This window comes from Protopterus annectens, chromosome 4.part1 (genome assembly GCF_019279795.1).
Source record: "Protopterus annectens isolate FY-2018-M chromosome 4.part1, PAN1.0, whole genome shotgun sequence".
NCBI lineage: Eukaryota > Metazoa > Chordata > Ceratodontiformes > Protopteridae > Protopterus > Protopterus annectens.
In genome coordinates this window covers 127,863,673-127,879,170 of record NC_056734.1, presented here as the reverse complement: position 1 = coordinate 127,879,170, position 15,498 = coordinate 127,863,673, and positions in this window count along the sequence as shown.

Sequence of the window (15,498 nt, the reverse complement as noted above, 5' to 3'; positions counted from 1 at the left end):
AAAATCAGGAAAAAACAAATCTGTAATCAAGGGAGCCCACATGAGTTTTTGCAGGGGGGTGCAAACCCAGAGCCCTGCCCATGCAGCCCCAGAACCCCACCCAGACAGCCCTAGAGCTCTGCCCCCTCCACCCACGCAGCCATTCCAGTGTCCCATTACTTTAATATTTTCCCCCATTTGTCATAGTCACTGTTCAAATCTCTCAGTGTGCATACTGTTTTATGCTTTACTTCTACAATGATTACAGATATTTGGATTCCATTTACAACTTCTATTTCAAATTTTATAGCACAAACACTGATAGGCATTTACTAAACCTAAACAAAGTAATAGTCTTACAATGAAAACAGACTTGACATTAAAACTTTAGCTTTGAAACCCACATTCACTGAAACAGCATTGAAACCTACATTCAAAGAAAATGCATCTGGCCAGTGGCAGTAAGTTTACCTTTGGACTGTTTTCAAATCATCGGCTCCTTGCACACATTTTTAGAACCATGCAAAAGTTCTTTGATTCGTCTTCCTGACTGTATTAATTATACTATATAATAATTGAATTATATTCCTTGTATAATACAGCACCATTTGTTAGAGTGTGTTTTAAATTTATAGTTCTGAACATTTTTCCTTTAAGCAATGAAACAAATCATATGAACCAATAATGACAACCTGCCCAATTCAGAACATTTCAACCATAAGGGGCCACTCAAACTTCTGTTATACAATCCACCAATATCAGTCAATATGCAGAATCTCTGCAGAAGTAAAAGTCATCTGAATAATTCCACATTAAAGAGATCTGAAACCAATGAAGAGGTGGTTGCTAGAAAACAACTTTATATTTCAGTGTTTCATTTACAAATCCAGTGCCTGTTGCCCTTGAAGAATAAATTGCCTATGTTACATTAAAAGAAATGGTAAGCTGGTATATTACAATAGGGAATGGGTGGCAGTCTAATCCAAAGGAGGACATACTTTGAACTGCAGTACCATATAACCCCTTAAAATACAAATGTACATGCTGTAGGAATAGAACCTTCAGCCCTTTGCATCAAGATGCAAGTATGCTACCTGCTGTGCTAACATTGCTTTAAAATTCTATACCACAATAATGATACCGTTTGCTAAACAAAACAGTTGCACATTTTAAACAGACTTAGCATGAACGGCAGTAAACTTCTCTTCCATTGAAGCTCACAATTCCTTGAAAATACACTTGAAAATAAATTCCACCTGTTAGATCGAACTAGGACATTGCTCTCTGTCTCTCTCTCTGTCTCTCTCTCACACTCTGTCTGTCTGTCTGTCTCTCTTTCTCTCTCTATCTCTCTCTCTCTCTCTCTCTATGACTGACACACACACACACACACACACACACACACACACGCACCTCAACTTCTTAGTGCAAGAAATCTGGACAAAGCCTAAAATAAACAGGGACATATTATAAATATTGCTTTCATGAATGATAGAATTTGTGTTGGTATTGCTAGAATAACAGGATTTGTGTTGGTATGCATTTTTTAAAGGATATGATGTCTAAAACTACTTAGCAATAAGTTCATAGTTCATAGGTTAGTACTAAGCTAACTGCCCTTGCGAGCCATTGTAAGCCTAGCCAATTATCCCTTGTGAGACTCAAATCCTGCACCTTGTATTTGTAAGGCAAACACCTTAACCATTAGGCCACCCTCCCAACTTTTTGGAGGAATATAGGGCAAACATCTGGACAAGTCTGCAAACCCTGGACAGCTGAGGAGTATGCTACCTCCCTTAGAGATGTTGTCAAACTGTCCTTTCCACATATTTTTACAATATTTACTCATTCCAGCCTTGACAATATACATAAACAGATTTTGTCAAAGTTACAACAACTTTAAACTCTGTGTGAACTTGGTGTTTGTTTGTTTTTTTGACAGAAAGGTATAAAGGACCTCATGGCTATGTATATAGTTGAATCTCTCTGTACTGAAGTACTGCCTACCATGATGCTGCTTTAATAAATAGTGTGTTTGCATTCAGAAACTTTTACAGTTTTTATACTGAATTTTATAGCTACATGAATTAGAAAATAACCAATTTCCTTTTCAAAGCCTAAGCTAAAAAGTCCACTCCTTACAAGCACTCCTTCCCTGGAAAAACATCTATATATGCATCATCACAGAGACCTAGTTCAAGACCGATGACAGCACTCCTTTAATGCAGAATTTCAATACCTGCAACAAGTTCAGGCCTACCACCTTAGATGAAAAGGTGACGGTGTCTACATATTCTTAAAAGAACAATTCATCTCCAGACTTGCTAGGTGAGATAATGATGTGGAATTCCTCTACATCCAACTTAGCATTAACAAAACTCCTTACTGTGTCATACCTAACTATAGGTCCCCTCTATGTACCCCATCAGTCCATATCTCCTACCTAACTAATATGGTGTCCCTATGCATTAAGCCAACACCATTATTCTAGGAGACTTCAGTCAACTACTCCTCCATTAACTGGGAAACTTGTATATCCTTGAGTATGTATTCCCAGACAGTTCTGAATTTCATCAATACAGGATATCTGAATCAGTTAGTCTGTACCCAAACAAGAGTGATAAAATCCTGGACTTGACCCTTAACAGTATGGGACAACATTGGTGTCCACCAACTGCCACTTCCTCCCTGGTTAAACTGGACTACAAATCAGTCACATTCATTAAAAGACTGAAGCCAAAAGCATCTTCCAATACCTCTGTTTTCAAATATTATGCTAAGGTTAATCTACTAAAACTAAGCAATGGCTTGAATTTTGTGGAATCATTTACAGTCAAATCCTATGCACATGTAAATAGCTGCTTAGACACATCTATCCCCCTCTGAAGTAAATAGAAAGCCACATTTAAGAATAATTCCATTTAGTCAAACCCAAATATAAACAGGCTCTGTAATAAAATAAAACATATTGCCTGGAAAAATAAATGTAACTCTCAAGATGCTAAAGACATCATCTTCTTTCGGCTGTTCCCGTTAGGGGTCGCCACAGCAGATTATCTGTTTCCATTTCTTCCTGTCCTCTGCATCATGCTCTTTCACACCAGCCACCTGCATGTCCTCTCTCATCACATCCATAAACCTTATCTTAGGCTTTCCTCTTTTCCTCTTACCTGGCAGCTCCACCCTTAGCATCCTTTTCCCAATATACCCAGCATCCCTCCTCAGCACATGTCCAAATCAACGCAATCTCACCTCACTTGCTTTGTCTCCAAACTGTCCAACCTGAGCTGACCCTCTAATATACTGATTCCTAATCCTGTCCATCCTAGTCACACCCAGTGCAAATCTTAACATCTTTAACTCTGCCACATCCAGCTCTGACTCCTGCCTTTTCGTTAATGCCACCATCTCCAACCCATATAACATAGCTGGTCTCACTACCCTCTTGTAGACCTTCCCTTTCACTCTTACTGGTACCCGTCTGTCACAAATCACTCCTGAGACTCTTCTCCACCCATTCCACCCTGTCTGTACTCTCTTCTTCACCTCTCTTCCACACTCACCATTACTCTTAACTGTTGATCCCAAGTACTTAAACTCATCCACCTTTACCAACTCTACTCCCTGCATCCTCACTATTCCTCTACCCTCCCTCTCATTTACACACATATATTCTGTTTTAGCCCTGCTGACCTTCATTCCTCTCCTCTCTAAAGCATATCTCCACCTCTCCAGGGTCTCCTCAACCTGGTCCCTACTCTCATTACATATCACAAAAATCATCATAGTACACGGGGCCTCCTGTCTGATCTCATCTGTCAAGCTGTCCATCACCACTGCAAATAAGAAAGGGCTCAGAGCTGATCCTTGATGTAATCCCACATCTACCTTAAACTTATCTGTCACTCCCAACGCAGTCCTCACCAATGTCACACTACCCTCGTACATATCCTGTACCACTCTTACATACTTCTCTGCCACTCCCGACTTCCTCATACAATACCACAACTCCTCTCTAGGCAACCTGTCATATGCTTTCTCTAAGTCCACAAAGACACAATGCAACTCCTTCTGACCTACTCTGTATTTCTCCAACACTCTCAGAGCAAATATTGCATCTGTAGTGCTCTTTCCTGGCATGAAACCATATTGCTGATCACTAATCATCACCTCCCTTCTTAACCTAACTTCCACTACTCTTTCCCATAACTTCTAGCTGTGACTGATCAATTTTATCCCTCTGTAGTTATTGCAGCTCTGCACATCACCCTTATTCTTAAAGATAAGTACCAAAACACTTTTTGTCCACTCCTCAGGCATCCTCTGACTTTCCAAAATTTCATTAAACAATCTGGTTAAAAATTCCACTGCCATTTCTCCTAAGCACCTCCATGCTTCCACTGGTATGTCATCTGGCCAACAGCCTTTCCATTCTTCATCCTCTTCATAGCTGTCCTTACTTCCTCCTTGCTAATCTGTTTCACTTCCTGATTCACTATCCCCACATCATCCAACCTTCTCTCTCATTGTCTTCATTCATTAGCCCTTCAAAGTACTCTTTCCATCTACTAAACACACTCTCCTCACTTGTGAGTACGTTTCCCTCACTGTCCTTTATCACCCTTACCTGCTGAACATCTTTCCCAGCTCTGTCCCTCTGTCTAGCCAATCGGTACAGGTCTTTTTCTCCCTCTTTAGTGTCCAATCTCTCATAAAACTCTCCATATGCCTTATCCTTAGCCTTTGCCACCTCTCTCTTTGCCATGTGCCTCATCTCCTTATACTCATGTCTACTTTCTTCATCTCTTTGACAATCCCACTTCTTCTTTGCCAGCCTCTTCCTCTGTATACTCTCCTGTACTTCCTCATTCCACCACCAGGTCTCCTTGTCCTCCTTCTCTGTCCAGATGTCACACCAAGCACCTTTCTAGCAGTCTCCCTTACTAGCTCTGCTGTAGTTACCCGGCTATTCGGTAACACTTCACTGCCTCTCAGTGCCTGTCTTATCTCTTCCCTGAACTCCACCTCACAATCACCCTTTTTTAACTTCCACCATTTAATCCTTGGCACTGCTTTCACACTCCTTCTCCTCTTCTTGATCACTGTCATCCTACAGACCACCATTCTATGCTGCTTAACTACACTTTCCCCTGTCACCACTTTACAATCTCCAATCTCCTTCAGACTGGCCCTCCTACATAGGATATAATCCAACTGTGTGCATATTCCTCCACTCTTGTATGTCACCCTATGCTCCTCCCTCTTCTTAAAATACATATTCACCACAGCCATGGCCATCCTTTTCACAAAATCCACAATCATCTGACCTTCTGCATTCCTCTCCTTAACACCATACCTACCCATCACTTCCTCATCCCCTCTGTTCACTTCACCAACATGCCCATTGAAGTCCGCTCCAATCACTAGTCTCTCACCCTTGGGTACACTCACCACCACTTCATCCAACTCACTACAAAATTTTTCTTTCTCATCCATCGCACACCCAACTTGTGGAGCATATGCACTAACAACATTCATCATTACACCATCAATTTCAAGCTTCATAAACATCACTCTATCAGACATTCTCTTCACCTCCAAAACACTCTTGGCATACTGTTCATTTAGGATAACCCCTACCCAATCTCTCCTGCCATCCACACCATAGTAGAACAATTTGAAACTGCCTCCTATACACCTGGCCTTACTTCCCTTCCATCTGGTCTCTTGCACGCACAATATATCAACCTTTCTTCTCTCCATCATATCAGCTAGCTCTCTCCCTATACCAGTCATACTGCCAACATTCAAAGTTCTTTCCCTCACTACTACACTCCTAACCTTCCTCCTCTCTTCCTGCCTTCAGGCATGCCTTCCCCCTCCTCTTCTCCTTTGGCCAACAGTAGCCCAATCTCCTCCAGCACTCTGTTGGCTAACAGTACTGGTGGTGATCATTGTTAACCCAGGCCTCGACCGATCCGGTATGGAAATATGAAAAGTTTTCCACATAAGTAATTTGGCAGAGGTTTTATGCCGAATGCCCTTCCTGACGCAACCCTTCCCATTTATCTAGGCTTGAGTACGGCACAAAGAAATGCAATGGCTTGTGCATCCCCAGTGGCTGAGTTCTCAAGATGCTAAACACACTCTTGCTGAACTTAATAGGGATCTTGTTACTCTGATTAAATCAATGAAAGCCAGATATGAGGTAAAAAATAACCAACTAGGTGAAGGGCAACCAGAAAGCCTTCTTTAACTATGTTAGAAACCTCAGAAACAATTTGCAGCACTGCACAGAAATAATAGTAAATGATTTTAAATTCCTGGACATAGGCAATTTGCTAGCAGACAAATTTAGTTCAAACTTCAAACGTGTATGTGTGTATATATAGCAGAGTGGCCAGAATTCAATATTTTGTGCTCAGAAGTCATAAATTTGCCCATGCACCGCCCAGCTAGCTACCACTTAAAATATACTCAAAAATATGCTCTTAAAACTTCAAAAAGGAATACATGTTTAACTATTGCCAATTATAAACCATGAAATGCTATTTTTAGTGGTGCATTTCTATCAGGTAGGTATATTTTGCACTCTACACTCTACATTCCAAATCTTAGAACTATAAAGTTTCTAAGACAATCAGAAAAAATTAAAATTAAAAATTTCACTTAGTGGCAGTCACCAACATTGGGATCAGTCCCTTATCCCAAATACTTAATATATGACAATGATTTCCTCTCTTTAGAGGTTGTCCTCTGCACCTTTATAAGTCCTTTTGATAAGTGTTTTTGTCATCTTCAATGCCCAGTCCTTTTTTATGAATAATCTATTTGACAGATTTTAGAGCAGAAGGATACAAGACCACATCTGGATCAACATTGTTGGCTACCTCATTTATTATGGCTGCTGGTCCCTCTTGGCTGGTGTTGGCTTCTTCACCTAATGCACATCTGGAGAGCTGTGGTGGCTATATGATTTGAGGACTCTTCCCTTTTTGCCACTGTTAAAGTAACAGACTTTCCTTTGTATCTGTTGGTGTGCATGGGAGCACAGAATTACTACCACCTAACATCACCCCAAATGCTAGTGAAAGCTAACAGGAACTAACACTGTCTTCCCAATTATGCTCCTTTCTTTGTGCTGAATGTACTATATTATTATTATTATTACTATTATTACTATTATTATTATTATTATTATTATTATTATTATTATTATTATTAATTTCCTTGATTTCTATGATTTCCTATTGGTGATACAAAGTCCTCTCTCACTACCTTCCTGATATTACATTTTCTCATCAAAATATATGCCAGTATTTGTTGAAAAAATCCTCATAAAACTAATCTGGTTTAAATATTTGGTCAAGTTTACGACACTTATTAGACCTTTTATCATATGGATTACAAATATCTTTTTCAACCTCTTCTAATGCATTTTCAACAAGTACTCCGGATAACTCCATTGTCTACAATGTTGAATAATTTCCTTGGAATATGCAAGCTACCACACAACCCCCATAATTTTATCCAAAAGAAAAGTCCAGCCAAGTAAAGTTGTGCTGAAGTAATATTTGCACAATCATGAACACATTAACAATACTAAAGAAAGCATTTAAAAAACAGCAAGTATTTTGTTAACACATCTGACTTTTCATTTGCCCCAATTTTATTGTAATCGAAATACTGTCAGAGACCCTCAGGGATCTCCTAGTAGAGACACATGTTCAACTAGCAAAATGTCCTTGCCACATCAGTACTTCAAACACTAATTTCTACCATGTATGTGCAATCACTAAAAGACACCAAAGTAAAAGATGTTCTTAGTGATCACTAATAAATCACATTGCTGTACTACATTCCCATTTACAAATAACAGTTTACATTATTGTGAAATGCCCATCATATAAATAAAACAAACATTTTATGAAGTGAACTCAATAATCTTACCTTATTTTCAACTACTACTAAAAATTTGCAATATTTCTAATATTTTTCTTACTTTAAAATGTCTGTGGTATCTTAATTAAATTGCCTGCTAACTCAAATAATCCCAAACTGATATGATGTTGCTAAACTTATTCATGTAAGTTCAGGGTTCTTTACACATTTTGCATGCAGATGAGGCCCCTTTTAAGCTATCTCTATGAATCGTAGTGATACGCAAATGTGCATGGCTCCTTATGAGTGTAACTGCCTTCCTGCTTTAATTCACATAAAGCATATCTTCAGGAATCTACACTTTTGCTTTAAGTAGACATTTTTTTCAACACACCTGAACAATTATGTTGTCAGCTTCAACGACATCCAGTGACTATATTTGCATATCAATGTAGAGCTGTTCTTCTCAGATTACCACTACTCACAACTAAAGACTAGGACTATGAATAATGCACATTGCAATCAGATATGACCAAGACAGTAATTCCTTTGCAGAAACATAAGAAGCCCCTGGGAGCATCCTAAGGCTGACTCTTCATCTAATCAAGGCAAGGTGCTAAGAATCAAGCTTGCACTCTTCAGATAAAAAAGACTTCTGGGTAGCAAGACAGACTGAGTACCCAAGACCACGAACCAACTAAAAGAGTGCTGCTGGCCAGTTTGCCAGCACAGATATCACCTGGGACAAACACTAACTTATTTCAGTAGATCCCAGTCTGATGAACAGATAAATTGATCATCTAGCAGAAGCCTGTCTTGGAGCTTACTGTGCTACTCCATCTGTGCTATTGCTTTCATTCTGCCTGAAAATCAGACTATTTCTCAACCAGCACAAGATAGGTAGGGTCAAGACATGAGGATAAAAGATTGATAGAGGAAGTTAAGGCCTTGTTATACACTTTGGCTACCTGAGCAGCATCTCCAGGACTGAACTTTTGAAATGCTGTTGAAAGGCACGAATCACTATATAACAAGAGACGCATGTCAGGTTTCTTCAAGACACCAGACAATGGTCAGTGGATACTGTTTCAGGTACTTCAGTTGCAATGAAAGAAGGCTATGGTCAGACAATGTTACGCATTTCCTCAGCACATTACTGATCTTAACACCCACATGGAACACCAAAATATGACCATATATGTGGTAGCAGAATTAACAACTTGAACAAAGCTAAATCATTCATAATACAAAATATTTTTTTAACAGCCGCCACTGATTCATTATTGAACCTAATATTGAATTAAGCCAACATTAGCCATTTGTGTGACATCATGGCCAAGGGCACAAGGAAGTACATGAATTCATAAAGGAACATTCCTGCACTACTGAGTGCAGGGTAGATAAGGAGTTACCAACAGTTTGCTCCTGTACCCATAACATATTCAAAAGAAATGGCAGCTCCAGCCAAGAACCTTTTCAGACCAACAACTGAACAATGGAAATGTCAGTTCTTCTGCTACACTGATCCTCCTAGGGAACCACACAACTGGGATCCTCCTCACATAAATAAGCCCGTAGTGGGAAACAAGCCAACTTTAGATGGTAATGAGCTGGTCAGTATCATAGAAAAAGTAAGATATAATACAGAACTCAGTCCAGCACTACAGTAGAAGGGTGTCCTGCTTCTTTACACAGATAAAGAAAGGGATCCACTTGTATTTAGTGCATAACCATATCATGAGGTCATGGACCATGTTTCACTCCATGTGAAGAGCTGCATAACACTGAAATAGGCCCATGCTTGGAGTAATTCCCCAAACTCCAGTCATGATGAATACAAGCTGTGTACCTCTTCCCAACACTCAGCCTCCTGCAGGTAAAATCATTACTGGCAGGAAGATAGGGAAGTACAAAACATGGCATGACAAGAAATCTGTTCCAGTTATAATTAAGAAACCCGTGGCTCAGCAAAAGGATAAAACAGCAAACTGAAGTGTAGCGTGTAAACAGAGTATTAACATTTCTGAATAAATAACAAAACATAAACAGCAATACAAAAATAATACCATAATTTCAAAAGATAAAACACAGAAAAAAACAATAAAATTAACAATGCAAACAGAAAAAGAGGGAAAAAACAAATCAGCAGTAAATTTAGGGAACATCAATCAAGCTCTAGGACATAGTAAAACAAAAGGATGTACACTAACAACAGAAATAAGCTTAAAGTTGTGTGTGGCATGACACAAAAACCCTGATAGTAACAATGAAGTGGAAAACACAGCTATACTGAGGAAATTTTGAGTAGCAGCAGAACACCTAAAGTAACTTTTAATCTAAAGATGCCACTATACTGTCTTGAGAGCAAATAGCTAACCTCACCTGTTATTTGTACGTTCATCTCGTCGGTGAACTCTAGTCCAAATGTCTTCTTCTGTTATTCAAGATTCACGCGGGCACAGAAGATGAAGATGTAAAACATCAGTCGCACAGACGCAAAAGCATCTGTGTGACTGGACTTGAAGGGCGTTCTTCCTAAAAAAAAATGTTTCTTTAATTAAAAGAAGATTAATATACTAGCCAGCTGATTCCAGGGGTGTGCAAATGCACCCCCTTGCACCTGCCTGTGGGCGCCCTTACCTGTAATGTGCTTCTAAAATGTGAGACCTAACCGTAATAGTGCTTTCATATTGTTGCACACCCTCTAAGTGCAGTCTTCACTCTCAACTGACCTGATGCCTAATATTTTCAGTTGGCAAAACTTTGCAGATGGCAGTCTGTAAGTCACTAATTTAAATAATAGCAGTATTTAATAACCGTCCCTGATTGTTTCCTCCAATTATATTACTTGCTGCCTAAACACAGCACCCAGTAGGTGTTTTACTGGCTTTCAAAGCCAGTAAAACACTTTGCATTTTTTTTTCATATTGTAACAGGTAGTACATGGAGTATATAAACTCCATGCACTACAAAGAGTTATGATCGGGTCTCACCAATCATAACCAGTAATTACGTGTTCTCAACATGGATGCTAAGATTAATTTCTTGGCATCCATGTCTCAAACACATAATTGCATGGTTACAATTGGAAACCCAGTCATAACCCCCTATATTAAGTTCAATATCTGTATGTTTTATGTGTAACAGAAGCTGAAGAATCACAAGACATTTTTATTACTTTTGGTTAACAATAAAAAGCAAATAAAACTGAAAATAAACTTAACATTCTTCAAATTATTTGGAACATCTTTGAGACAACCTTAAATTACCTTTTTAAAACTGCCATTTTTAATGCAAATTATGTACCAGCATGCAGTAAAAGCACATAATTAAAAGCACAATATTTCAAACAGATGCTGGCTCTAAAATGCATACCCAGAAGCATGCCATGAAACTCTTTTGTGCTAGCTTTTATTTTGCACATAATCTGTTACCAATAATTAATCTGAACACAAGAAATATCAAATAATGTACTAATGCCAATGTTTAGTGGCAGCAAAGTGAAATAGTTTGTGTGAAAAAATAATATAATTAGTCCTCACTGTTTATGCTTTGAAACAGTAAAACAGAAAGTCAGAATTAGCACTGAACCTTTTTGAAGATGTAAAAGTACTTAAACAAAAGTAAAATATAGTTAACTAGCTCACGTCTTTGCTCATTTATTATTTTTCTCATTATACACACTATTTTGTCATGATCTCATTTTCTCCTGTCTTACCTTTGTGTATTGTGCACCTCTAGTTATCCTGCAAACATATGGGTATCTATTTAGATGTAGAATCATGCAAGGAATTAGTTGAGGTAAAATTGTACATGTACATGTTGGAACATACCAAGAGATATCTTAAATCATTCTACTCACCCAGCTCTACAATGCTCTTAATTTCATTTCAGAGCACCTGTTTTTTTTTTTTGTTTTTTTTTTTTTTTAAAGCAAATGAAAATCTACGAACAGAAATGCAGCTGAATTTTAAGAAGGTATCCATGTGTTGAACTGTGGTGAACCTAAAAAATACCTTGAATACATTAAAAGGTTACAAACTTTAGAACTGTGAACCTCTGCAGGGACTTCCTGCTGTCAAAATCTAACCATATCAGTTTTCATTTTGCAATCCACAAAAAGCAGTGTATGTGATCATTGCTGACAGTCAGTCTTCTGAAGACGGAATGTCACCAGAAACAAAACATTGTAGAATTAAAGTGGTGCCATTGCCTTGGTTTTAGACTTCTAAATATAAAGGTAACAGTTCATATGGTAATTTTAATGAATTCTGTGTGCTGCTCAGGTATTTACTTTGATTTGTTTAACTTACTAATACAATAAAACTGTAACTTATTCTACTTCTCTTTGATGTGGCATTTATACAATACACACCTCTGTATTTCAATACATACTCACACACACACACACACACACACACACACACACACACATATATATATATATATATATATATATATATATATATATATATATATACATTCATAATTTTTTTAAGTATACATGTATTATCAAAGAGTAGAATGTGGGAGCTTGCAAACGCATATTCCCTAAAACCCGAGTCATTGGTCCTTTTCATATGTGTATCTATATACATAAAGATAGATAGATAGATAGATAGATAGATAGATAGATAGATAGATAGATAGATAGATAGATAGATAGATATAGATATGTGTGTGGGGGAGTGTGTGCATAAAATATATAGAATATATCATAACAGCAGACCCAAGATAAAGGGTGTGATAAGAACGATTATGGCACACATGTATGTACTTTTTGTTTATTTATACTCAGAGATAATAAAGTATTACTCTAAATCCCTGACATGTCATCAAATATTTATTAACATCCTTAGGTTGCCATCAGCCTGCAGGACATCTTTTGCAAATTCTGGAGCTTGAAAAAATAACAACATGAAATTACAGACAGTGCATACTCGAGAAGTACAGATCTCAGTCTCACACAGTCTCTTTTACAATTCAGGCTGTTGGGAACAGGAAGACAGCATTCCAGGAAATACTATTCAGTAAATGGTAGGCCACTACCTAAGAGGAAAGCCATTCATGAAAAGCATGTATGCATGCCTAAATCCATACTAAGAGTCTCACTAATTGAGAATAAAAAAGTATTACAAACCTGTGCAATATAACTGATTTAATACGTATATTTTGTTCCCCTTTCCAAACAGATGACCATTAGCTGCCACCAGCTATTCCCCTTGTTTACTGGGTCTACTGGGTCCATTTTAGTCTCCTCCATGTTCAAGCTGACCCATTTCTGAGGTGGGTGGGTAGATTAGGGACACTGGCACAGCATCATTCTACTGCCAGGGAGTATGCCCTAATCCCATCACCCCTGTTACAGGCTGGCAAGTTTTGCAACTGCTGCCTATAGGAAGTACATGTTCACTTCTGCAACCTCCAAACCAAGCAGTATACCATTTACAGCATGGAACTTACCCAGACCACTTACAGCATGGAGCTTACGCAGACCACTTACAACATGGAACTTACCCAGACCACTTGCAACACAGAGCTTACCCAGACCATTTACAACATGGACCTTACCCAGACCACTTACAATGTGGAACTTACCCAGACCGCTGACAACATAAAGCTTACCCAGACCACTTACAACATGGAGCTTACCCAGAACATTTACAACATGGACCTTACCCAGACCACTTACAATGTGGAACTTACCCAGACCGCTGACAACATAAAGCTTACCCAGACCACTTACAACATGGAGCTTATCCAGATCGCTTACAATGTGGAACTTACCCAGACCTCTTACAACATGGAGCCTACCCAGACCACTTACAACATGCAGCTTACCCAGACCACTTACAACATGAGCTTACCCAGACTCCTTATAATATAGAGCTTACCCTGATGCGTGTTTAGCTGTTCTCTGAAAAGCCTGGTCATATTTCCTCATGAGAGGAGTGAAGGCAGGTATAAAAAACTGATTCATAAAACAGTTTAGCAAGAATAAGTGTTTAAGTCAGTCAATATGTTTAACATGTGACCCTTGGGATAGGAATAGATGAACACTTTATATGGAGCCAAAGATTAGAGTTTTTATATTTCACTATTCTAGTTAGTTCAGTCTCAGAAATCAGGTGTTCAGTTATTTATTTATTTACTGGAGTAGAACACTGATCAGATTTAACCATTTACATCCTAAGCCTGGGTTGCATGCATAATAACAACAGTAAAGTAGGATTAACTCATTACATCTAAGTGACTCTTCCAGGTGCCATCTGCAGTTAACTTTGGTACTTTTCCGTTAAACCCCTACCACTTCACACTGCTGTGTTGTGGCGGTATTTCGTCAGCAGTTTGGAACCACTGTTTCTGTTTAGGCAAGCAGAGAGTGTATGGCATTCACACAGTGCAGAAGACACATGACACGATAGCAGTGTAACCTTCAGTCCAGTAGAATGCATGTACTTACCGGTAGAGGAAATGGCAGAGACAGAGACACTTTCTTTATTTCTATGGCTGCCTGCCGGGCGTAGTGAAGGAATTGATTTGTAGGTTTTAGCATTGTGGCAGCTGTTTGCTGATGCAGAAACACTCGTCTCTGGAGAGGGAGGAAGACAGAGAGCTGTAATTCATTTGAAACAGCCCTCTAAACATTTACACGAAGCCATAAGCTTCAGGGCTCCCAGCTGATACCCTCCCTCCAATACTACAAAGGAAGGAAGGCAGTTGTTTGGCAGTGGTCATTTGTAATGTTCATACCTGACAACCTGCTAGTGACCACTGGGTCCTACTCAACGAGAAATACTTCATTTCGAACATACTTTCTGTATGCAAGGACACAACTCAGACAGTTCGTCCCTACTTCATACCACCAGAACACAGCAGCGCGAAGTGTCGGCAGCAGTCATTTGTAATGTTCATAACTGACAACCTGCTACTGATCACTGGGTCCTTCTCAATGAGACGTACTTCATGTCAAACATACTTTCTGTATGCAAAGACACAAGTCAGACAGCTCCTCCCTACTTCACACTGCCACAACACAGCAGCGCGAAGTGGTAGGGGTTTAACGGAAAAGTACCGTTAACTTCTACTGACACATCTGGGTGTCAAATATTGCTTGTTCATATTTGCATCAAAAATTCCAAAATCATGCTATATACAAGATTTTAAAAGGGTCCTTCTCCCAGCTTACACAATGGCAAACTCAATTACATTAATATTTGACCTCTGCTAATGCAGGTAAATAGATATTATACAATGACTGGCCATTAATATTCCAAAACAAGCACACTGATTGGTCAGCCCAATCAGTGTGCCCGTTATAAATCCGAGCATATACCAATTGAAAAAGGTCCAGTCGCCCAGACTTTATTCCATTAGTGCATACTATAACTTTTTATTTTTTTAACAAAAATAAATAAATACAACCAGAAATCTGGACTCCAGACATACCAGAGAGATAGGACAGAGAAAATACTAGGAAAGCCAGATACGTTATTCAAAACTAAAGACACATACCTGATTTTCCTTGTATTTCCCCCATCTGTCTCTCTTCTACCCTTAAACTGTCCAAAACATTTTTTTTTTTTTTGATTTAAAAAAAAAAAAAAAGAAAGAAAAAAGGAGCAATGGAGACCTTCT